This window comes from Macrotis lagotis, chromosome 8 (assembly GCF_037893015.1).
Source record: "Macrotis lagotis isolate mMagLag1 chromosome 8, bilby.v1.9.chrom.fasta, whole genome shotgun sequence".
In the NCBI taxonomy this organism is placed as follows: Eukaryota; Metazoa; Chordata; class Mammalia; order Peramelemorphia; family Peramelidae; genus Macrotis; species Macrotis lagotis.
In genome coordinates, this window is record NC_133665.1 from 18,995,234 (window position 1) to 19,020,875 (window position 25,642).

Sequence of the window (25,642 nt, forward strand, 5' to 3'; positions counted from 1 at the left end):
CTGAACAGAAGGTTTGATCTTCAGATACAGGACTCAGATGAAGCATAGAGAGTGGAGGAGAAGGGGAAAATATGAGGGACTTAATGATGATGAACTGCATGTATTCCTGCACAGAAAAATGACACTGTTAATACTCATATGAACCTTCTCATTTAACAGAGCAGGTAGAAGGAACTTTTATAGATGAAGCACAGGGGAAAACTGAATTTGAAGATATATTGTGGTATAAAAATGGAGTCAATAGATAAAAGGGAAATGTAATGGGAGAAAGAAAAAGGAGAGGAGGAATAGGCCAAGTTATCTCATATAATAAGATTTTTCTGTATTACAATGAGCTATTGCAATGATATGGAAGGGGGGAAGGCAAGGGAGAATGAGGGAATCTTTGCCTTCATCAGATGTGGCTAGGAGAGGAAACAGCATATATACTCAATGGGGTATAGACTTTTGGAGTAAGAAGGAGAGAAGGGGGAAGGTGGGGGAATGTGAATGATGGAGGAAAGGATGGACCATGGGGGGAGAGTGGTTAGTTATAACACATTTTCTTTTTTTACTTCTTGCAAGGGGCTGGGATTGGATGGCCTGTCCGGAACCATAGGGCCGGGTGGATGCTGGGCCTAAGGGGTGGTATGTGGGCTTGGGGCATCTTGGCCCCAGGGCCAGGGATCTGTCTGCTGCGCCACTCAGCGACCCTACAGCAGAGTCAGAGTGAAAGGAGAGAGAAAATATACTTCATGGTAGTAGAGAAGTATGAATGGAGGGAGCTACGATCAATAATGGCAATGGTGGAAAAATATGGAAGTAACTATTGTGATGGACTTATCCTAAAGAAAGTGATCCACCTGCGAAAGAGCTGGTAGTGTTGGAACACAGATTGAAGCACATTTTTTTATTATTATTATTTTCTGGGGGGGGTGTTGCAGGGCAAATGGGACTGAGTGGCCTGGCTGGGGCTGCACATCTGGGTGATTGTTTGGTGTCTGAGGCCGGATTTGGATCCAGGTGCTACTGGCTCAAGGTCCAGTGATCTGTCTACCACCCAGCTGCCCCTCCCATTATTATTACTCTTTTATTTTATTTTGGGTCTTTTTTTTTTTTTTTTTGGTTTTTGTAGGGCTTGGGGTAGCTTGCATGGGGTCACACAGCTGGGTGATTGTTGGGTGTCTGGGGCCAGATTTGGAATTGGGTGCTCCTGGCTCCAGGGCCAGTGTTCTGTCCACTGTACCAACTGACCATACCTACAATTATTGTTATTATTATTATTTTATTTTAATTTTAATTTTTTTCTCTCCCCTTTAATGCTTATATGGGTCTATATTCTCTGGGGGGGGTATTATGTTTACTCTTAAACAAGAATATTTTAGTAATGTATAAAAAAACATTTGTACAAAATAAGAATAAATAAATAAATAAACTAGAAAAAAATTAAAAATTAAAAAAAAGAATCCCCCTCCCCTTTCTTTTACTCTGCACACCTAGCAACTACCACAGTACCATTGGGTGAGGGAGGGGCTGATTTTCAGGTGGGGGCCGGTGCACAACCACTTCCTTCTCCTCTTAGAATGATTTGGAAGCCACTTTACAAAGTCCCAAAATCCAGGGAGAAAGCATGGAATCTTTCCCAGACACTCATAAGGATAAAAAAAAACTTCCCTCCTGGAACTTCTCCATCCTTCCCTTTTCTTAAGCTCTTCCAAACTCTCCCCAAACCACAGCTTTTTCTCCTATGAATCCCCCTCCCTTCTCTTTACGCCACACACCTTGCACAGCTACCACTAGCTCAGTGAGGGAAGGGCTGATTTCCACTTGGGGACCACTGTACATTACTTCCTTGTCCCCCACCTTCTGAAACTCCTGGGCCCAACTCCCAGCTAACCCTCTTTCAAACCTTGACCTGGGTCCTCAGACCCCAAAAAGAGACACTTACACAAGACATAGAACAAATACCCGCGGGAACATTCAAACTCACTCACACAGCATTGGATTCAATTGACTTCCTTAATTTAGAAAGCACTTCTTTTTCTCCTCTCCCCACTTTCCCTTTCCTCTTCGGCCCAGCTGTTAGACTCCTCTCTAGGAACAGCCAGTGGATTCCACCTATGTTTTTTTTTTTTTATCTTTTACTAAATTGCTTAAACATAATTTAGCACCCCCAATTATCCAGCATGCTGCATGTTCCACCTCCTCTTTATTGAAAGGTACCTTATTGTTCACTGTTCATCAGACCCAAACCTTGGCCACCAGACAGACTTGTCTTTGGATGAAGATATGTGGCCATTCAGAATAGCTGTATCTGATGAGCTCACTTTTCTCTTTACCCTGGATAGCATCCTCGCTGTCCCAGATAGCTCATTTCCTACCCAAAGGCCTCTCCTTGGGTATTGGATGGGGGGGCTCTCTTCCTCCCCTCCCTGAGGCGCATTTTTGATCCCTAGGCCTTCCTTTCCTGAAATCGTCTAGAATCAGCCTCAAAGTTTCCCTACCTTTCTGGATGGTTTCCACAATTTTCCATCACTCTCCCCATCAATGGCAGGGTTTCAGGTCCATTCAGAGATCCACCTGAGGGAACCCCAGAAAAGAAATGAGGATCTGGCTTGAAATCAAGCTATGAGGCCTCCTTCTCCCCGTCTCTTCTGGGGCTTCCTGCAGGTGTTCTGAAGATCTAGTACGAGCCCCCAAATTGTTATAAATGAATGAAAAGAAAAACTTGCTAGAGTGAGAGAAAATTGTCCATTTTATTCATGAATCTTGCAAGATACACCTTACAAGATATGGGTACCTCACTCCTAGGCCTGGGGCACATCTTAGTCTCAGGAGTCAGGTAATTTATTGTCCTCAGAAACTCTTTCCCCTCCCTCTTGGATGTTCATAGGCTCTCAGAGTTTGAGTTACAATCTAAAAGGTCCTCCCATTCCATGATATGCCCCTAACATGATCCCTCCCTCACATCATCCAATGCATGATATGCTAAAGAACCCCAATTGTCACAGGGGGTGTGTGGGTTAATATGCAAACTCAGTAGCATTAGGTCAAGATCTCTAGGTCACTCTTGACCATTGGGGTTTGGTATTCCTGGAATGGGATTAGGAAAACTCATCCAGTCTTGTGATTGGCTGGGCCATTCCCCCTTTGTAATGGATTCCCTAAGGCTCCCCTCCACATCCTGTGAAGACCAACACCCTACATTTCTCACAAGTCAGTCATTGTAAAGTTAATAAGAGACACATGAAAAGGTAAAAAAAAACAGGGGGTGGTAAAAGGAAAAAAAAATGCAATCCAGTAAATTAAAACTGGCTATATCCCAGCATGGGGGAAAAAAATGATTCTCATAAATCTCATAAATCTCTAACAGAGAGAATACACCTGGCCAGAAATGATGGACATTCATGACCTAACCATAAGACTGCTATCTAATGGGATGTAACTGGCTTTAACCCCAATTGGGAGAAAGACTCTAATAACTCTTAGGAATTTTGACTCTATTTGATAGAATATACTGAACTAAAAGGGACAAACACTCAGAATTTTCTATGACTTAGAATGATCTCAAAAAACAATACCTCCTTAAAAAGCAGGACTGGAAAGAGACAGGAGGAGGGAGGGGATTGGATGGGGTAAATCTCATTACACTAAGTGGTACAAAAAAACCTATGGTAATAGAGGGGAAGAAGGGAGCAAAGGAGAAACACCTGAATCTTCTAATCAGGCTTGGCTTAAAGTCAACCTACACATACTCAGTAGACTTATAAAACATCTAACCTTTCAAGTATTAAAAGGGGAAAAGGGGAGGGGGGGGAACAGAGACAAGGAAGGGGAGTGGGGGGGGAATAAAAGGAAGGGAAGGGAAAAGGGATAAAGGGAAAGAGGAAAGAAAGGGGAGGTGTGATATAGGAGGGCAAACACACTGAAGGGGGTAGTATTCAGAAACAAAATACTGGGGAATATGGACAAAGGGGGAGAAAGGGGGGAAAATACAAATGGAGGGAAGATAGCATGGGGGGCAATAAAGAATTAGTAATCATAACCTTGAATGTGAATGGGATGAACTCTCCCTTAAAACATAAGCAAATATCAGAGTGGATTAAAAACCAGAACCCTACAATATGCTGCTTACAAGAAACTCATTTGAAGCAGAGAGATACATATAGAGTTAAGGTAAAAAGTTGGAGCAAAATATATTTTGCTTCAGCTGAAGTAAAAAAAAGCAGGGGTAGCAATCCTTATCTCAGACAAAGCAGCAGCAAAAATAGATAGCCTTAAAAGAGATAAGGAAGGAAACTTTATCCTCCTAAAAGGTACCATAGACAATAAAGTCATTTCAATATTGAATATATATGCAACCAGTGGGACAGCACGCAAATTATTAGAGGAGAAGCTGAAAGAATTACAGGAAGACATAGACCGCAAAACTCTACTAGTAGGAGACCTCAACCTCCCACTATCAGATCTGGATAAATCAAATCATCCTAGTGATGACTTGTTGTAATCATTTTGCTAAGATTTTATTTAAGATTTTTTGCATCTATATTCATTATGGAGATAGGTCTATAATTTTCTTTCTCTGTTTTCACTCTTCCTGGTTTAGGTATCAGCACCATATTGGTTTCGTAGAAAGAGTTAGGCAGAGTCCCATCTTTCCCTATTTTTCTGAAGAGTTTACATAGCATTGGAACCAATTGTTCCTTAAATGTTTGATAGAATTCACTTGTGAATCCATCAAGCCCTGGAGATTTTTTCCTTAGAGAGTTCAATGATGACTTGTTGAATTTCTTTTTCTGAGATAGGGTTATTTAGGTATTTAATCTCCTCTTCATTTAACCTAGGCAACTTATATTTTTGTAAATATTCATCCATTTCACTTAGATCATCAAATTTATTGGCATAGAGTTGGGCAAAATAATTTCAAATTATTACTTTAATTTCCTCCTCATTGGTGGTGAGTTCACCTTTTTCATCTATGATACTAGCAATTTAGTTTTCTTCTTTCTTTTATTAATCAAATTAACCAGAGGTGTATGTATAAAACAATTCTATTGTTTTCTTTCATAAAACCAACTTTTGGTTTCATTTATTAATTCAATAGTTTTTTTGGTTTTGATTTTATTAATTTCTCCTTTAACTTTTAGAGTTTCTAATTTGGTAGGTATGCTCATTTTTGTTGCCCTTTGGGCATAGTTCCAGATTTCTCTCCAGAAAGGTTGGATGAGTTCACAGCTCCAGCAACAGTGTAATAGTGTCCCAGATTTCCCATAACCCTTCCAACAATGATCATTATCCTTTGTGGTCATATTGGCCAGTCTGAGAGGTGTGAGGTAGTACCTCAGAGAAGCTTTAATTTGCATTTCTTTAATAATTAATTATTTAGAGCAATTTTTCATATGGCTATGGATTGCTATGATTTCCTCATCTGTATATTGCCTTTGCATATCCTTTGACCATTTGTCAACTGGGGAATGGTGTTTTTTTTTAAATATGACTCAGTCCTCTGTATATTTTAGAAATGAGTCTTTTGTTAGAATCATTAGTTGTAAAGATTGTTTCCCAATTTACTACATTTCTTTTGATCTTGGTTACAGTGGTTTTATCTGTGCAAAAGCTTTTTAATTTAATATAATCAAAATCATCTAGTTTGTTTTTGGTGATATTCTCCATCTCTTTCTTAGTCATAAACTGCTCCCCTTTCCATAGATCTGATAGGCAAACTAGTCCTTGATCTTCTAATTTGCTTATAGTATTGGTTTTTTAATGTCTAAATCCTGTATCCATTTGGATCTTATCTTGGCAAAGGGTGTGAGGTGTTGGTCTAATCTATGTTTCTTCCATACTAACTTTCAATCTTCCCAGAAGTTTTTATCAAAGAGAGAATTTTTATCCCAATAGCTGGACTCTTTTGGTTTATCAAACAGCAGATTACTATAATGGTTTCCTGCTATTGCACCTAATCTATTCCACTGGTCCACCACTCTATTTCTTAGCCAATACCAAACAGTTTTGATAACTGATGCTTTATAATATAATTTTAGATCAGGTAGGGTTAAGCCCCCTTCTTTTGCACTTTTTTTCATTAAATCCCTGGAAATACTTGACTTTTTAGTTTTCATATGAATTTACTTACAACCTTTTCTAACTCATTAAAGTAATTTTTTGGAATTTTGATTGGTAGGGCACTAAACAGGTAGTTTAGTTTTGGTAGAATTGTCATTTTTATTATATTAGCTCTACCTATCCATGAGCAGTTGATATTTGCTCAGTTATTTAAATCTGATTTAATTTGTGTGAGAAGTGTTTTATAATTGTTTTCAAAAAGTTTCTGAATCTGTCTTGGCAAATAGACTCCCAGTTATTTTATATTGTCTGAGGTTACTTTGAATGGGATTTCTCTTTCTAGCTCTTCTGGCTGTATCTTGCTAGACATATATATAGAAAAGTTGAGATTTATGAGGGTTTATTTTATAACCTGCAACTTTGCTAAAATTACTAATTGTTTCCAGTAGTTTTTTGGATGATTTCTTGGGATTCTCTAGGTAGACCATCATGTCATCTGCAAAGAGTGAGAGTTTTGTCAGAGGGAGAATTTAAAAAAAAATTTTTTTATATTCTCTAAATATTCCCCTGCATCCCTTTCCTTTACTCTTCCTAGAGAAGCCATCCCATATAATATAAATTTTTAAAAGATAAACCTATCTTCAGCATTGTAAGAGAAAGGTATTTGTTCTGTTTTGTCCCAGGCAATCAGTAATCAGTTATTTAAAAAGAAGCATCAGGAGTGATGGATACCTGGACTTGTGTAGGGGAAAACTTTTATCACAGTACTATTTCTATTCTAGGCTTTAGATCATATTATAAAGTAGCAGTTATCAAAATCACTGGTGTTGATTTAAAAAACCAGATCAATAAAATAGGTAGATCAATGAAACAGACTAGACAATGGGGAAAAAATAATGGACATCAATAACCCAGTGTTCAATAAAAATGGAAAATGTAAATTAATTAGGAAAGAACACCCTATTTGATTAAAAACTGTTGGGGAGGGGCAGCTAGGTGGTACAGTGGAATCTGACCTAGGAATCAGGGGGACCTGAGTTCAAATGTGGCCTCAGACACTTAATAATTGCCTAACTATATGACCTTGGGCAAGTCATTTAACCCCATTGCCTTAAATAAATAAAATTTAAAAAACCATAGTGATATCATTTTTAAACAAAACTGTTGGGGAAAACTGGAAAGCAAACTGGCAAAACTAGGTTTAGACTGTTATCTTACAACATATTCCAAAATACATTCAAAATGGATAAGTAATATTAATATTAAAGAAAACACCATAAAAATTAGACTTTAATAGTTAGCATTTTTATAGTGCTTATTTTGACTACTACTGTTCTCATCTGACCTTTACACCAGGGTTATTATCACACCCATTTTACAGATAAGAAAATTGAGGCAAACAGAGGTTATATGACAAGGGTCATTCATCTAGTAAGTATCTGATGCCAGATATAAGTCTGACTTTCCATCCCCTGTACCACCTAGCTGCCCTTGAAGCAGGTCACATATCTCTTACAAAAGGGGTGGTCAATGTGGATAGTAGGTGATTTTTTAGGGGATAGTTAGGGGGCACAGTGGAGTACCTGAGTTCAAATCTGACCTCAGACACTGTTTGGTTAATACATAGGATATAAGATTTTCCATGGTAAGGTCCTTATAGTTTAGCCACCGAGAATTATTGACCCTCAGTTTACCTCTGACATACAAAGAATCATTGATCCCCAATTCACCCCTGATGTACAGGAAGGGGAGATGAGCAGGATTGATATCATACACATATTTAAAACACCTTGAGTATTTAAAGGAACTGCTGAATGTCCTTGACCAGTCCTGGCCAGACTCTCAAGGCCGTCTGTGATTAACATTGCCTATCTCTTCTGGAACTAGCCATTCCTGAATGTAAGCACCATAATTCTTGGGGTTCGGGGAAGGATGGTTCCCTCCTCAGACAACCTGGAAAATTTGGTTTTATTCCACAAAAAAATTGGCAAGAAGCCTTCTTTATTCTCAAGCTATATAAGATCCAATTAGATCTCAGCTTAATTGAAATTTCACTCATAGAGAGGACACTCTGCCTCTGGCCTTCCCAATCAGGACTCTGAAGTCTGTACCCTGGGACTCCCCAGCCACTGTAGATTCAGATGTTGAAGCTCCCCTGATTGGTGATGTTTTCTCTTAATATCTATGTTTATGTAGGCTTTGCTCTTCTTTTTATTATATTGGGACTTATTTGTTGCTTTGGCTGTAAAACTGATTTATTTCTACCTCCTTTATAATCGCTTTATTAAATATACTTTTTAGTTTTGTTGGTGTGAATGTGTCATTTTGTAGGAGCAAATTGAAACCAAAACTCCTTAATCAAACAGACACTTAATAATTACCTAGCTGTGTGACCTTGGGCAAATTATTTAACCCCATTGCCTTAAATTAAAAAAAAGTAGATGTGTTTTTTAACAAAACAAGGAATAGAAGCAATTACAAAAGACAAAACAGACAATTGATTATATGAAACTGAAAAGCTTTTATATAGATAAAATTTATGTACCTAGGAAAAGAAGATAAGTTGTTGAATGGGGGAGAATCTTTGTATCAAATTCCTTTGACAAGATATTTGTATCCAAGATATAGAAACAATTCATAAAACAATATGTACATACATGAATGTACAATGCTATTCATAGACAGAAAAGACTGCCTTAGATTTACCAACATTGGAGAGAGGCAAACATATGCTGGATGACTACTTGTTGAGTATTAGGGGAAAGGAGTTAGTTGGAGGGCATTATGTAGACTAGATATTTTCTGGGCTCCTTCCAAGTCTAAAATTATAAATTTGAGATCCACTAGATATCTAGAAATAAGAAACTAGATGGAGGTCAAATGTAGAGAGATACCTGAAAATAATCTGTATAGGGGTATTAATCGAAGCTATGGAAGTAAATGAGAGCATAGTGGGACATGGCTCATATTATATATAATAGTCATTTTTAATTTTGTACAAATTGAAAATACAATAGATGACATTTATTGTAATGTGCATAACATCTAAATACTTAGTTATCAATATGACAGAAAATCTACAAAAGGTCACTGTTCAATTTTGGTCTTATGATGAGTTCAACCTTACTTTTTCTCCAGGTTTCTTTCCTTATATTACTGTCAACAGAAAACAACTTTGTTGTGATGGAAGAGGAAGTGATTATGAAATCATCAATTGCATAAGAAGACCAACAAGAATCTCTCTGGACTAAATAGCAAAGCCTTTGTGATATCATTGCTGCTGGAATCGGGGTGATTTTTCTTGGATTGGCTCTCAAACAGCTCAACTACCTTGACTATGTACAAACCACAATCTTCTCTAGAATGTCTATTTGGGGGGACTACTTTATTATGATTTCTGGGTTTCTAGTAATAGCAGTCACAGCAGTGATCCTAAAATGCAGGAGGCTGGTTGCCTCATTTCAGAGTATTACAGAAGGGGTTATGAACTAAGTAGATTTTTAATTTGGTCAATTCGAATCTGTTCCACAATGACATGCTTTCTCTCTTAAGTCTTTAAATGAGAATTTAATAATTAATATACTTATAACTCAAGATTAATAAACTTGTAACCTAAGTTTATATATAATTATAAATGACTTATGACCAAAGATTGCAACCCAATATTAATATACTTTTAACTCAAAAGATATACAATTACATATACAAAAGCTCTTTTGCATTGCCAACATCATTCTCATTCTGGGAATTCCTTAACCTTCCTGAGTCTCTTTTTTTTCAAGTAGAGGGATCTGCTTTTGCTGCCTTCAGATTCTTGCAAATAAGACTTCAGAGTCTTGCAAACTGCATGTGCTTGGTCCATCTTCTCTTGTTAGGGAGGCTTCCAGTTTATTTGGAAGGGACTATACTGTCTTTGCTGACTGCCCCATTTCTTCTTTCCTTTGGACTTCTTGCTGAATTTTTGTGCAATTTTGTGGTAGAAAAAATAATATTGTACCTCTTTGGATTTCTTCTTTGTCCTTTTTTTTTTTTTTTTTTTTTAGATTTTTCAAGGCAATGGAGTTAAGTGGCTTGCCCAAGGCCACACAGCTAGGTAATTATTAAGTGTCTGAGACTGGATTTGGATTTGAACCCAGGTACTCCTGACTCCAGGGCCAGTGCTTTCTCCATTGTGCCACCTAGCCACCCCCACCTCATTGGATTTCTTAATGCAATTTTAGTCTGATACCAATTTCAAATTTTTGCTGAGGGGCATGTCAAGGAGCTGGGGATCTGCCTGTGTTCAGTCAGCCTTCTTTACCCAGATATTTCTTTCTCAATTAAGACTGATTTTAGTATTCATCAAAGAATTATTTTTTCTTTTTTTTTTCCTTTTTAGATTTTTGCAAGGCGATGGGGTTAAGTGGCTTGCCCAAGGCCACACAGCTAGGTAATTATTAAGTGTTTGAGGTCGGATTTGAACTCAGGTACTTCTGACTCCAGTGCTAGAGCTCTAACCATTACACCACCTAGCCACCACTCATCAAAGAATTATTAAGGGATTCTTGAAAGAAGTAGTTCTAAGCAAATGTCTGTTGACTTTACAGCAGAATTGAAGGAACATAGGAATATCAATAGGAATTGCTTAATTCTTTGTTAACAGAAAGAATTATGTGATACCCAGACTTTTAAATTGACCAGTTCAAATCTATCCCACAATAAAACGTTCTCTCTCAAGTCTTTAAATGAGAATTCAATGGTTTATATACTTGTAACTCAAGATTAATATACTTATAACCCAAAAGATATACAACAACATATGCACATTTGAAGAAAAATGTCAGCATAGATAAAGGAAAGATAAGAGATAAAGAAGAGAAAAATTACCCAAAAATTACCCAAATTACCAATCTGGCTACCTCCAGGGTCTGGAGCTCTGTCTTTGACAGAGCATCCTCTCCAAAAGGGGTGACTTCCAAAGTCCATTTTCTTAAGTAAGACCATTATAGTGCTCACACAGAGGTGGCATGGGTCTTAGGGGTTAATAGACTGAACTCTGATTAATGGACTCTCTCTACCAAACTCAATAATCCTCCAGTTTTGGCCAAAACATCCTCAGATCATTGAGGTAGTTGTGAGAAACAAAGAGATACAAAGTCCTTTATGAGACTTTTAGTTTAAGAGTCAGCTGTCTATTTAAAAGGTCTTGAGAAGACCTAACAACTGTCTTACTGTGTGCTGCTTCCAAGATCATGAGAAAGTGGTACAGAAGATAAACTGAGTCCATGGTCTCCTTAGGTGGAATAGAAACCTTAAACAAAGGCATTCCCTTTGAAGTCCATAGGACCTGTGCATAGATTTCAGGGTATTCCTGGAATTTAGAGGAGAAAAAAATTAACTGTCACTAACCTCTCCACTAATCTTTTGCTAATCTTTAAAATAAGGGTCACCTTATTTTCACTAACTTTTAACTGCTATTTAGTATTTCCTTCAATTTAAAAAAAAATTGCTGAAATCCATAGCCATATGAAAAAATGCTCTAAATCATTAATTATTAAAGAAATGCAAATTAAAGCTTCTCTGAGGTACCACCTCACACCTCTCAGACTGGCCAATATGACCAGAAAGGATAATGATCATTGTTGGAAGGGTTGTGGGAAATCTGGGACACTATTACACTGTTGGTGGAGCTGTGAACTCATCCAACCTTTCTGGAGAGAAATTTGGAACTATGCCCAAAGGGCAACAAAAATGAACATACCCTTTGACCCAGCAATACCACTACTGGGTCTATACCCTGAAGAGATGATGAAAAAGGGTAAGAATATCACTTGTACAAAATTATGCATAGATGCCCTATTTGTGGTGGCAAAGAATTGGAAATTAAGTGAATATCCTTCAATTGGGTGGCTTAACAAACTGTGCTATATGTATGTCATGGAACACTACTGTTCTATTAGAAACCAGGAGGGAAGGGGTGGCTAGGTGGCGCTGTGGCAGGGGCTGCTAGGTGGCACAGTGGATAGGGGCAGCTAAGTGGCACAGTGGATATAGCACTGGCCTTGGAATCAGGAGTACCTGGGTTCAAATCCAACCTCAGACACTTAATAATTACCTAGCTGTGTGGCCTTGGGCAAGCCACTTAACCCCATTGTCTTGAAAAGTCTAAAAAAAAGAAAAGAAAAGAAAAGAAAAGAAACAAGGAGGGATAGGAATTCAGGGAAGCCTGGAAGGATTTGCATGTACTGATGCTGAGTGAGATGAGCAGAACCAGAAAAACACTGTATACTCTAACACCAACATGGGGGCGATGATCAACCTTGATGGACTTGCTCAGTCCATCAGTGCAACAATTGGGCACAATTTTGGGGTATCTGTGATGGAGAATACCATCTGTATCCAGAAAAAGGTTTGTGGAGTTTGAACAAAGACCAAAGACAATATTACCTTTAATTTTAAAAGAATTATCTTATTATGTAATTTTGCTATCTCTTATACTTTATTTTTCTCCCTTAAGGATATGATTTCTCTCTCATCACATTCAACTTAGATCAATGTATACCATGGAAACAATGTAAAGACTAACAGACTGCCTTCTGTGGGGGGGGGGTGGAGGGAGGGAAGCAAGCTTAGGAGAAAAATTGTAAAATTCAAAATAAATAAAATCTTTTAAAAAAAATATTGCTGAGAAGGGTTCTACAGACTTCACCAGACTACCAGAGAGTTCATTACACACTCAAAAAGTGTGAAAAACTAGGCTCAAGCCCTTAAGTAATCATAGCAAAATCATGAATTAACATACCATCTAGACAACCAGTACATTTGGTATGTGAAACTTAATTATTTCCTCTTAGCTGTCTCTGCAGATATACAAAGTGTTTCTTGAAGCTTTTCCAGTTACATAATATAGGCAATTTATATACAAAAATGGGTTTTTGAATTTTTTTCTAAATTTATCTATCTTAGCAATAGTAGCATTCACTAATAGATCTTTATAAAAAACATTATTGACAAAGATTAAAGGTCAATAGAAACAATAGAAACAACATATTCTCTTACATTCTTCAATTTTTAAAAGGAGCAGGTAGGTGATAGGGAGAAAAATATATAAACTTAATTTAGACTGACATTTATTAATGTTATTAATTGAGCATTATTAATACTCATTTCATGATCAGAACAATGCACTGTGAGGGCAATGTGAGGGTACAGAGCATAAATAAGTTATGGTCTCTGCCTTCAGGGAAGACCCAATCTATTTTGACTATGTGATCCATACACAAATGACAATAACAGAAAGTAATTTATGATAATTTTCTGGTAGGACATATAAAAAATTCATCAAGGAAGAAAAATTGCATTTAGTTTGTTGATGTTGTTGATCCTTCATTCTCAAAGAAGACCATGACAGCAGGGAGGTAATGCATCATATAGAAGTGAATTAGATTTAAGTGGGAGTGGTGAGGAGAAGCATGTTGGGAAAAATCTTTAGCCTCACTTTCTCCTCCAGAACCATCTGGGTCCAGTGTGCACATTTAATGAAAAAGTAACTCCATAGTTGAAAGCCAACACAAGTATGAAAAAGATTTATTTGTCCCTACTTTTATTCTTTGGTTCCTTCAAATACATCTCCTGATATAAAGTTAACAGGTATTTGTTTTCAACTCCTCCTAACAACAGCTCCTTCCTGGATTTTGAATGAGCACTTAAATAGCTGATTTATTTGGGGAAAATATTGACATGTTATATTAATCAAGGTGTGAGCTTATTTCCAACTGAATCCATGTTCTTCTAATAATCTAACCATAATTCTGACTTCCCTAAATGATACAAGAAAGGGAAAGAAAGCCTTTTTTTTTTTGGCAAGCCTGTAACTTTCCTCAGGTAGTTATAATAGGCTGAGCCCATCTCTTAAAACTTGAAACTTTATTTTACCCAGTTATCAGTTTTCAATTTTTTAATTATTACATTTTTCATAATGTTAATTTAAATTTTGTTAGGATTTTAAAATGATTTTTAAATTATTTAATAATTTGATATATTTATAATAATTAGAATTTATATAGCATTTTAGAATTTGCAGAACTCTTCTTTTGTTAACACATGTAATCCTCACTAGTGGTTCATTGTCCTGATTATCCACACATGGAAACAAACACAGAGAAGTTATATGACTTAATAACTGGTATCAGATGTAGGCTTTGAATTCAGGTCTTCCTTGACCACAAATCATACACTTCCCCATAACATCCTATTAATAGCTTATTGTCCTATATATATACTTGTATGCTTAATTCATCAACTTGTTCTTTCTCTCTTTTATTGATGAAAATGTATAGAGATATAAATTTTTCTTTAGGAACTGGTCAGGCTATATCCCAAATATTTTGGTATGTTTATTCATTTTTGCTTTCTTTGGTATCAATTTATTTATTTTTTTTAGTTTTTGCAAGGCAATGGGGTTAAGTAACTTGCCTAAGGCCACACAGCTAGGTAATTATTAAGTATCTGAGGCAGCTCGAGACTCCAGGGCCAGTGCTCTACGTCACCTAGCCACCCTAGTATCAATTTTTTCTACAATTTGTTGAGTAAATTATTTAGTCTTATTGGCATGAATCCTTTATTCAAAGATCCTTTATTAATTATATTTTTATTATATCATGGTCAGCAAAGGAAGTGTTTAATATTTTTTGTTTATTGCATTTGTTATGTTTTTATGCTCTAACTCAGTCACTTTTTACAAAAGTACTACTAAGAAATATGTAGTCAGAGAGCTAAAATATCTGACTTTCCTAAAATTCTTTTCAAAATCCTTACATTCTTTAATTTTTCATCTAGTATTTAGATGCTATGTCATTTGGTATACATATATTAAGTACTGACACTATTTCATTATTTGTGGTCCCTTTAAATTTAATGTAGTTTTCCTGCTAATGTTATTAACCATGTATATTTTTAAAATTTCCTTATCTGAGTTCATAATTGCTCCTTCTGCTTTAAAATTTTTTATCTCAAGGATAGCTGCAACCTCTAAATTATATGTGAATCTTTTTGCTTCAAGTATATATCCTGTAAAAAACTTTGTATTCTGCTTTTTTAATTCATTCAATTACTCTCCTCTTTTTAATAGGTCAGTTCTTCTAATTCACATTCAAAACCATGATTATTGTATATTTCCCCTCTATCATATCCTGTTATACTCTCCTCTCTCTGCTCTCTTTGCACAAAAAAAAAGAATTGGAGAAAGAAAAGGAATGTGAATAAAATTAGTATTTATAATTGAAATAAATAGACTGTTGCTCTCGCGCTACGACCGCGGCAGCAAGAAGTGACCCGCGCGGTCCCGGCTCTGTCCTTGGCCCGGCGCCGCCGGCACCAAGCTACCCTTATCCTTATTGAAGAATGCTCAGAATCACCCCATGTTGGTGGAACTAAAAAAATGGTGAAAGCTACAATGGGCACCTTGTGAGCTGTGTTAACTGGATGAACATCAATTTGAGAGAGGTCATCTGTACATCCAGGGATGGTGATAAATTCTGGAGCATGCCTGAGTGTTACACCCGAGGCAGCACCATTAAATACTTGCGGATTCCTGATGAGATTATTGACATGGTAAAAGAAGAGGTGGTATCCAAGGGCAGAGGTCGGGGTGGCGTGCAACAGCAGAAGCAGCAGAAGGGGCGCGGTGCGGGTGGAGCTGGCCGAGGTGTGCTTGGAGGTCGAGGCAGTGGAAGAGGACAACAGGAGAAAAAACCAGGCCGGCAAGCTGGGAAGCAGTGAAGGGTGGCTATGGTCAGGCCTTGCAAGAGACTTTGATGGGAAGACCCCCTTGCTGCTGCCTTGTACTGGCCTTGTGAATTGGTGTCCTATTTCTAATTTTCAGTTAATAAATATTTTTTTTAAAAAAGAAAGTTGGGACTAGGCAGGTAGAGGAAGAATCCCATGAATCATGTCTTTTGTAATCATTTGAAATTCTCTTCTTTAGGTAAAATTAGAGTTAGTCATTACCTCACTTGTTTTAACCACCATTCTAGAGGCAGAAACCTTGGGGCTTTTCAGTTTTCTGACAGTGTTGGTTACTGGGGACTTGATTCCTAGGAAAAATTCAATGCTATTTCATCTGAAAGATTCTGAACCATTTGTCTAAGTGTAGCTGAACATGGTGGTCTTTGTTCCTGTTTTAAGGTTATTTCAGGCATTTCCAGAGTGGTTTTCTTGTGCTGCCATCTATCTTGTGTTGTTTGCTTTAAGATTTGGGCATTTCTGACACATGGCAGGTTTTTTCCTTCAAAGTTTCATGCCCTAAAACTGTCAAAGCGGTGTTTCCTTTAAGTCTGTTCTCCAACCTTGCTTCTTCTTCTTCTTCTTTTTTTTTTAAACTAAAAATAGGGGTGGCTAGGTGGCATAGTGGGTAAAGCACTGGCCTTAGAGTCAGGAGTACCTGGGTTCAAATCCAACCTCAGACACTTAATAATTACCTAGCTGTGTGGCCTTGGGTAAGCCACTTAACCCCATTTGCCCTGCAAAAACCTAAAAAAACACCCCCAAAAATCTTGTTTTTCTCCCAGCATTTGTTTTGGGGAAACCACTTTAGTTTGTGTGACTGAAATAAAAATAATACAACCATAAATTGAAATTAATAATTCTTTTTTACATGCTCAGCAGATGAGCATGTGATTTCTTCATTCTCAAACTGCCATGGAACATATTTCCACCCTCATTGCTCAGGAAACTCCATTCCCTAGAAAGATGGTAACTTTGAATTTTGAAATGAGAAATGCACTGCACACCTTCGTTGTGGCACCAGAGCTATTCCCCCGACAAACCCCCTATCTCCTGGTTCTTTGACATATGTGTCTCTTTAAGAAGTTAAACTAGTATACAGAAATACTTGTTACTTCCCAGAACCTTTTAAGCTTCAAAATTCTGAGGGTAAAAATAGAATGTTTATGTCTTTCTGTTTCAATGGTTTTAAATTCTAACATCTTGTACATTCATTTTGTTTTCTGGGGGGAGATTCTCACCTTCTTTCCCATTCTTTCCCCTTCTGCAAAGATATTTCAAGTATCAAGATTGTAGCCAGGGTCTTGTTTTGAAATGATTTTCTGAATGTTTGCAGAGAATCTTTGGAAACATCTGTAAGGCAGGCTTCAGACTTAGATGTACCTTTTAAATTGTGTAGGAATTTGTACCATTTTACTAGAAAATTTGTATTTGCTATCCTGGTACTCTTACAGTCACTATTGTTATTCTCAGAAAACCTCAAACTGAAGCTTTATAGGGATGCAGCAAGAAATACTTGGGAAAAAAATTCTCATTGAGCTTTTCACACTCCTTTAGAAATAAGAAATCTGTTTCCACCAGACATGAGATTGTATATTTTGTCTCAATAATTTATCTTGAATATTAGAGCCAAAATTCTTTCTTTTGGCCATAAAAATTTGATAATATTTATTTATCATCTTGGAATACAAACAGGATCTTTTAAGATGTCCAGTTAATCTACTCAGTCATTTTGATCATCATCCCAATCTTTTTTTCCTGTTGGAGGTTTTGGCCCACCAGTTGGTCTTGCCATGATTATCTGGTCAACTCTGAGTACAGTAACTGCAGCATTAGTAGCCAACTTGATAGCCCAATATTTACCAAGCTAAGTATCTAAAATGCCAGCTTCCAACATGTCCTTTATTGCAGCAGTTTCAGCCTCAGTATCTAATCCAACATTTTTGTTTCCTTCTTGGTGTACTGCATAAAGTTTAGAGATCACTTCATTAGCTTTAACTCCAGAATTTTCTGCCAGTGCCCAAGGAATAGCTTCAAATGCTTCTTCAAATTTCTTGATGGCATATTGTTCAAGTCCAGGACATGTCTGTCCATAAGACGTGATCTGTTTGGCCAATTCAATTTCTGTTGCTCCACCTCCAGGCTCAAGTCGCTTATCCCTTGTGAGAACTTTGAAAGTATTGACGCCATCATCCACTGCCCTTTCTATGTCATCCATTAGATTATCTGTAGAACCTCGAAGCACTATAGTAGAAATGGCATCGTCTTCCTTTTCATGCTTAAAAACAACCACTTGTGTGTCTCCAACCTCTGACAAATAAATACTGTCACAATGGCCCATTTCTTCAAGTACAGGAGGAGTCAGTCTAGGAAGGGCAATAGCACCAACAGTTTTACACCGTCTTCAGAGATTCCATTTTGAATTCAACCTGACCAACATTATATTGTATTTCTTAGCATAATGAAGAGCCATATCTGCAACTTTGCCACCTGTTACTATAACATTTGCACCAGAATCAGCAATAGCTTTAACTTGTGAATCCATAAGATTTTCTTCTCCTTTGCTATAAAATTCATCAGTTCTTCTGCAGTCTTTATCAGTACTGTTCCCTTAGTTTCAGTTATCATGCCATCAAAAGGACAAGAATATACTGCTATTTTAGCATCTTTCACAGAGGTTACATCACCTTCAGTTTCTTTCTTAAAAACCATACCATACAATACTGAAGAGGAATAGATGCCAGAGCCCAGAATTTTACACATTCTGATATTATCAACATTGAAGTAACCAGAATCAGGAAAAATAGATACACATGCCTAGGAAATAAGCTTTGCCAAAAAGACTTCAGTTCCATATTGCTTGCTCATAATGGAAGTCTGAAGCAAAGCTGAGACTTCATCAACATCTCTAAGAATTTTTGCAGAACAACAGACCAAATCAGGAAGAATTTCATGGGCTTTTCTGCAAGCTATTTCATAACCTACTATAACCTCTGAAACAGAGAGGCCAATTCTCAGGAGTTCTTCAGCTAACTCTAGAAGTGCTCCAGCAAACACAAGGACAAAATTTGTGCCATCCCCAACCTCCTGCTCTTGCATGTGAGAGGCCATCACAATCATTTTCGCAGCAGGATGCTGTACTTCTAACTCTCTTAAAATAGTTGCTGCATCATTTGTCACAAAGAGCTTCTCCAGATGATTGATAACCATTTTGTTCATTCCATTTGGTCCATATGCTGTACGGGTAGTCTGGGCAAGCTCCTTGCATGCTTGTATATTCCTATACACAGCTTCCTCTAATCCTGAATAATGTTTAGCTCCTTCTTTCAGCATCTGGGCGAAGCTCGGAGCCTTGGGAACTTGGAGCGCCATAGCTGGGTGGTAACTATGGACCGCAACGAACAAGGCGGCGAGCACACGGGAGAAAAAGCACGCACTCTAGAGCCAGAATTCTTTTGGAGGGGTAGGGGTAGGTGGGAGGAATGTTACAGGTAGGTAACAAGAAGGTTTTATCTGACACAACTCTCCCTTTTTTAAAAGATGAAGATGAAAAAAAGACAAACCATATCCAGTGTTGTAAGTAAGAAGAAGCACCTAGGTTAACGAGGTTTTATATATGCATATTTTCTTGATGACGACTTGGTTGAATTCGCTCTGAATGGTTATTGGAATAAATGCAATGTTAACCTATTAAAAAAAAGAAATAAATAGACTGTTATTTCTACTCTGCTTCTCTTATCTCCACCAAACTGAGATATTATAATCTCTTTATGATCCACTGAAATTGACATTTATTTTGCCTATGGCTACTTCTCCTATCGAATATGCCTCCCTAGAGGGTGGCTAGGTGGCATAGTGGATAAAGCACTGGCCTTGGAGTCAGGAGCACCTGGGTTCAAATTTGGTCTCAGACACTTAATAATTACCTAGCTGTGTGGCCTTGGGCAAGCCACTTAACCCCATTTGCCTTGCAAAAACCTAAAAAAAAAAAATATGCCTCCCTGTTCGACTTTATTTTAAAATGGTAGACTTTTATTTTTTTATCTTTATTTCTCTTTTTTAATTTTCTTATTCTCCATCTGAGAGTCATACCTAACAAAAATAATTTTTAAACAGAAAAAGATGGTTTCCTTAATCCAAGAATATTTTCTCATATTTCATCAATTGGGTCATACTTGTTCTTTATTATCCTATTGCAACGTTTCAAGTATTTTGCAATAGTTATTCTTTCCATTTATATTGTTGTAGTCATTGTATACATTGTTTTCTTGCCCTGCTTATTTTACTTTGCATCAGTTCATGTTGTGTTTCCTTGTTTCTCTGTATTCATCATGTTCATTATTCCTTACAGTACAGTGATATTCCATTATATTAATTACCACAATTTATGGACAATCCTCATTGGTTCTATTTTTCTGCTACATGGAAAGTACTGTTATAAACATTTCTTTTATATATGGAAGCTTTCTTTTTGTCCATGCTTTTTTTTTGCTGTATATATGCCTACCAATGGAAAGTAAGGGTCAAAGAATATAGACATTTTAAGCACTTTAATTGCATAATTCCAAATTTTCTCTTCCTTTTAAAGCTCTTCTATTCTTTCTCCATTTCTATGTTTTGTTAAGCATAATGTAAGGTTTTTATGTGCATTCATGCATATGTTTTACCCTCCTTTTATATTGCCTACGTTTCTTTTTTTTATAGCTTTCTTATTCTTATTCTACTCAGTTTTGATCCTTATATTATATTAAAAATTCATTCCTTCCCCTTTCCCACCATAGGATTATTCTCGCAATTCTTGGTTGTAAGACTATAACTTTGTCATTTTGGAATATAATATTTCAATATTTTCTCATAGTTTTTTTTCCTTTGACTTAAGAGCTCTGAAATTTGGCTATAACATCGCTGGAGCTGTTCAGTATGGGATTTCTTTCAGAAGATGATCAGTGTATTCTTACTATTTTCATTTTGCCCTCTGATCCTAATAACCTTCTTTTTTTTAATTTTGGAGTTTTAAAATTATTTTTTCCAACTACATGCAAAGGTAGTTTTCAATATTCATCCTTTTGCAAACTTTTGAATTTCACACTTTTCTACCACCCTCCCTTTCCTTTCCCCTACCCACGGCAGTGACCAGTCTGATAGAGGCAATACAGGTAGAATTGTTTTTAATAAATTCCTGTATTAGGGACTGCTGTGTGGCACAGTGGATAAAGCATGGGCCCTGGAGTCAGGAGTACCTGGGTTCAAATCTGGTTTCAGACATTTAATAATTACCTAGCTGTGGGGCCTTGGGCAAGTCACTTAACCCCATCTGCCTTGCAAAAACCTAATATATATATATATATATATATATATATATATATATATATATTCCTGTATTAGTCATGTTGTAGGAACTTTACTGATTTCTCTAAAAATGATATCTAAACAAGTTGTTTGGTCAGTTTAAATGAATCTGAATCTGATGATTCTTTTAAACAATTTTTTAAAATTTCCTTTCCAATGAGTTTTAAAAAATAATAATATTTTATTCCCCCAATTATACATAAAGATAATTTTTAACATTTATTTAAAAAAATTTTGAGGTTCAAAATTTTCTTCCTTCATCCCTCAGCTCCCCTTTCCCTGAGACAGCAAGCAATTTGATATCTGTTATACATGTTCAATCATATAAAACTATCATATTAGTCATGTTATGAAAGAAGACAGACCTAAAGAAGAACATCAAAAAAGTAAAGTGAAAAATAGTATGCTTTGATCTGCATTCAGATTCTATCAGTTCTTGTTCTGTAGATAGCATTTTATGTCAGGAATCCTTTGGAACTGTCTTGAATCATTCATTGTATTGCTTAGAATTGCTGTCATTCACAGTTGATGGTCATGCAGTGTTGCTGTTACAGTGTACAATATTCTCCTGGTTCTAATCACTTCTCTTTACATGAATGCATGTAAGACTTTTTCTGAAGTTAGCCTGCTCAACATTTCTTATGGCACAGTAATATTCCATTAAAATCATATATCACAATTTGTTCAGCCATTCCCCAATTGCTGGGCATCCCCTTCATTTCCAATTCTTTCCCACTGAAAAAGAAGTACTATAAATATTTTTGTACATACAGGTCCTTTCCCCTTATTTTTTTTATATTTTTGTGATATAGACCAAATAGTGATATTTCTGGATCAAAGAGCATGTATAGTTTACTTGCTGGATCAAAGAGTATGCATAATTGCTTTCTAGAATAGTTGGATGGATTACTTCATAATGCAACCAACAGTTCATTAGTGTTCCAATTTTCCTACATCCCTTCCAAAATTTGTTATTTTTCTTTTCTGCCTTATTAGCATTCTGATAGGTATGAAGTGGTACCTCAAGAGTTGTTTTAATTTGCCTTTTTAAAATCAAAATATATAGAGCATTTTTTCATATGACTATAGATAGCTTTGCTTGTTTATATCCTTTGACCATTTATCAATTGGGAAAATAAATGACTTGTATTCTTATACATTTGACTCAATTCTCTATATATTTGAGAAATGAGGCCTTTATCAGAGTTATTTGCTGTAAAAATTATTTCCCAGCTTGCTTCTTTTCTTCTAATCTTGGTTTCATTAGTTTCTATGTGTGAAAAAAATTTTAATTTAATATAACCAAAATTGTACATTTTATTTCTCTTATTTGGTCATAAATTTTTCCTTTTTCCTCAGATCTGACAGGTAAACTATTCCTTGCTCTCCTAATTTGTTTTATGGTATCACATTTGAGTTTAAGTCATTGTACTAATTTTGAACAATATAATTTTTGATTGATTATTGCTATTTAATACAGTTTGAGATCTCATATAGCTAGACCATCCTCCTTCACAATTCTTTTAATTCCCTTGATATTCTTAACCTTTTGTTCCTCCAGATGAATTTTGTTGTAATTTTTTTAACTCTATAAAATAATATTTTGGTAGTTGGATTGGATCCTGCTGAACTGGGTCTCTGGGCCAGGCAGCTTGCTTGCTGCCCTGGAGCTTCTTGGTGTGGCCACTCATCATCTGCACTGGGGGCTGAAGGCCACACAGCTGGTCTGATCTGCGATGGGCCTGCTGGGCAGGGACTGAGTGACCTTGGTTGCTGACCTATGCAAGAGCTATAAGTCTGACTCTGTCTTGCTACCTGCACTGGGCTGTGCTCCTTTTTTAATCAAGGGAGACATTTTTCCTGCATTCTTTCTTTCTTTTTTTTTTTTGGCAAAGTAATGGGGTTAAATGACTTACCCAAGGTCACACAGCTAGGTAATTATTAAGTGTCTGAAATCATATTTGAACTCAGGTCCTCCTGACTCCAGGGCCAGTGCTCTATTCACTGTGCCACCTAGCTGCCCCTCCTGTATTCTTTCTAAGTTGTGTTTGACTAGAAAATGTTTCACTTTGACATTTTGTGATTTCTGCCACTCTAGAATTCATTTTGAGGTGATACTTAACATTGTTTGGAGGATAATTTGAGAGAGCTCAGGCAACTCCTTGCCTGAGGGGCTCTGCCTCCTCTACAATGATTCTTAAATTATCTCTCCTCAACCTTCTTCTTCCAGGAAAGTTGTTTGTAACTTTTTTTACTTTATTTTTCTTCCATTCTCTTCCATCTCAAAATCTTTTGATTTTGTTCTAAATTTCTCATCTCATAAAGTCATCTCTGTTTTAATTACTCCATTCTCTTTTTCAGAAAACCCATTTCTTGGAAAAGCCTTTCCACCTTTGGGTGAGTGCTACTACTGGGGAATTCAATGTCTTCTGGGCTGTCTACTCTGAACTTAGACAGCTTGCATTGTTTGTTTTCCTTAATGAACTCAATTATACTTTTCTACAACTTTTGCTCCTTCCTCCTAGTTCTGGGATCTGAGGCCAAACAGAGCAAGGCAGATTCCCTCTTTTACATATCTTTCCTAAGTCTTCTCTTACATAGTTGCTTTAATTGAAATTGAAATTGCATAATATGATTTCTTATTTCCCTAGTGATCTGAGCCTGTTCCAGCTTCTAAATACAATAATACACATTTGGTTTAATCAGGAAGAGCTATTACTTCCTTCTTTAAGAAATCCTATCCATTCTCTAAAATTATTTCCAAATTGTCTCTCTTTTTCTTAACTCTTTTTTTTGAACCTCTAATTTCACTGTTTAGAGAACTCCCAGAGAAAAAACTGTTTATCAAGGCATATCAACAATGATTCTGTCACCTAAAGTCTAATGGAGCTGCCTGGGACATTGATAGGTTAAGTGACTTGCTCAGTGTTACACAACCAGGTTGCAGGACTTCTACCCACCTTCCTACTTTCAAAGCCTGCTCTTTATGCACTGTGACATAACACCATTTAGCTAGTGTTTTATCTTCTTGACTTTATATTATCCTTTTAAAAAAAATAACCTTGGGGCAGCTAGGTGGCATAGTGGCTAAAGCACTGGCCCTGGAGTCAGGAGTACCTGGGTTCAAATCCGGTCTCAGACACTTAATAATTACCTAGCTGTGTGGCCTTGGGCAAGCCACTTAACCCCGTTTGCCTTGCAGAAAAACCTAAAAAAAAATAACCTTAACCACCTCCCCCCTTCCTAACAGCAAGGAATCTTGTCTGGTAAAATAGAATGGAAATATACTAAATTGTGTATCTCTTTACCTCAGCACTACCACCATAAGACTAATACACAAGAATGATCAAAGAAAGAGGAAGAACACATGTACAGAAATACTTATAGAATCTTTTTATCCTTGTGGTGGCAAAGAAATGGCAGCTCAGGGGGTACCCATCAACTGGGGAAGAGTTTAACAAGTTATAGTATACGAATGTGCTGCAAGAAATGAAGAGAGTTTCAGAGAAATCAGAAAAGATTTGTATGAACAGATATGAAGTGGATCTCAGAGAATTTACACTATAACATCAATGGTTTAAAAAAAATTGAACAATTCTGGAAGACTTGAGAACTGATATCAATGCATGTGATTCAATGATTCCAGAAGATTCATGATGAAGAATGTATAAGAAACAAAATTTTGAATACACTCAATGCAAGGATTTGTTTTGCTTGATTATGTTTATTTAACACAAGAGTTTTGTTCCACCCCCCACCCCCCCAGTAACTAGAGGGATAAAGGAGGGGGAAAAATACTTGGTTTTTTATTTATTTTTATTTCCATTTTATTTTTCCCATTACATGTTTACAAGTAAACATTACAAGTTTTTCAGCATTCATACACATGTATCTTTATAAGTTACACAATTTTCTTCCACCCTCCCTTCAGTGGTAAACAATTTAGTGAACATTGTACAAATAAATTTGTGTTTCAGTTTTCTGTATGAGGAATTAGGACTAAAGGAAAAGAAATAAAATCAAGGGATAGGAAAGAAAAACATAAGAGAAACTTTTAAAAAGTGAACACAGTGTTCATTCAAATTTTGTAGATTATTTTTGTTTTGTTTTCTTAGCCTGGCTGTGAGTAGTGTTGTCCATAACAAATCTCCCAAGGTTGTCCTAGCTCTCTGAACTGCTGAGAGGAGTTGTATCCATCAAAGCTGATCATTTTACAACGTTGTTATTAATGTGTATGATGTTCTTTTGTTTTCTGTGCTCTCCATTCTCCAGTGCCAGATTCTCCTGCCTACTGAATTGACTTCCAGACTCCCTAGGTCTTACCCCTTCCAGCCCTTATCTCTGGTAAGTCTGCTTTTTGTGACCTCACAAGATTAACATCCCCTCCTGCCACAAGGGAAGAACTTAAGCAGTGTAATCACCCACCTCCCTTAACAGGCTTCTCTCCATCTATTTTTATGCTGCCTATCTTCATTTCTCAATAAGT

At 36.7% G+C, this 25,642-nt stretch overlaps 2 pseudogenes; one reads left to right on the forward strand and one right to left on the reverse strand.

Moving 5' to 3' along the window:
- Positions 1-15,443: 15,443 nt before the first annotated feature.
- On the forward strand, positions 15,444-15,804 carry LOC141494718 (U6 snRNA-associated Sm-like protein LSm4 pseudogene; annotated as a pseudogene).
- Positions 15,805-17,458: 1,654 nt separating this feature from the next.
- On the reverse strand, positions 17,459-19,235 carry LOC141494719 (T-complex protein 1 subunit theta pseudogene; annotated as a pseudogene).
- Between the last annotated feature and the right edge of the window lie 6,407 nt (positions 19,236-25,642).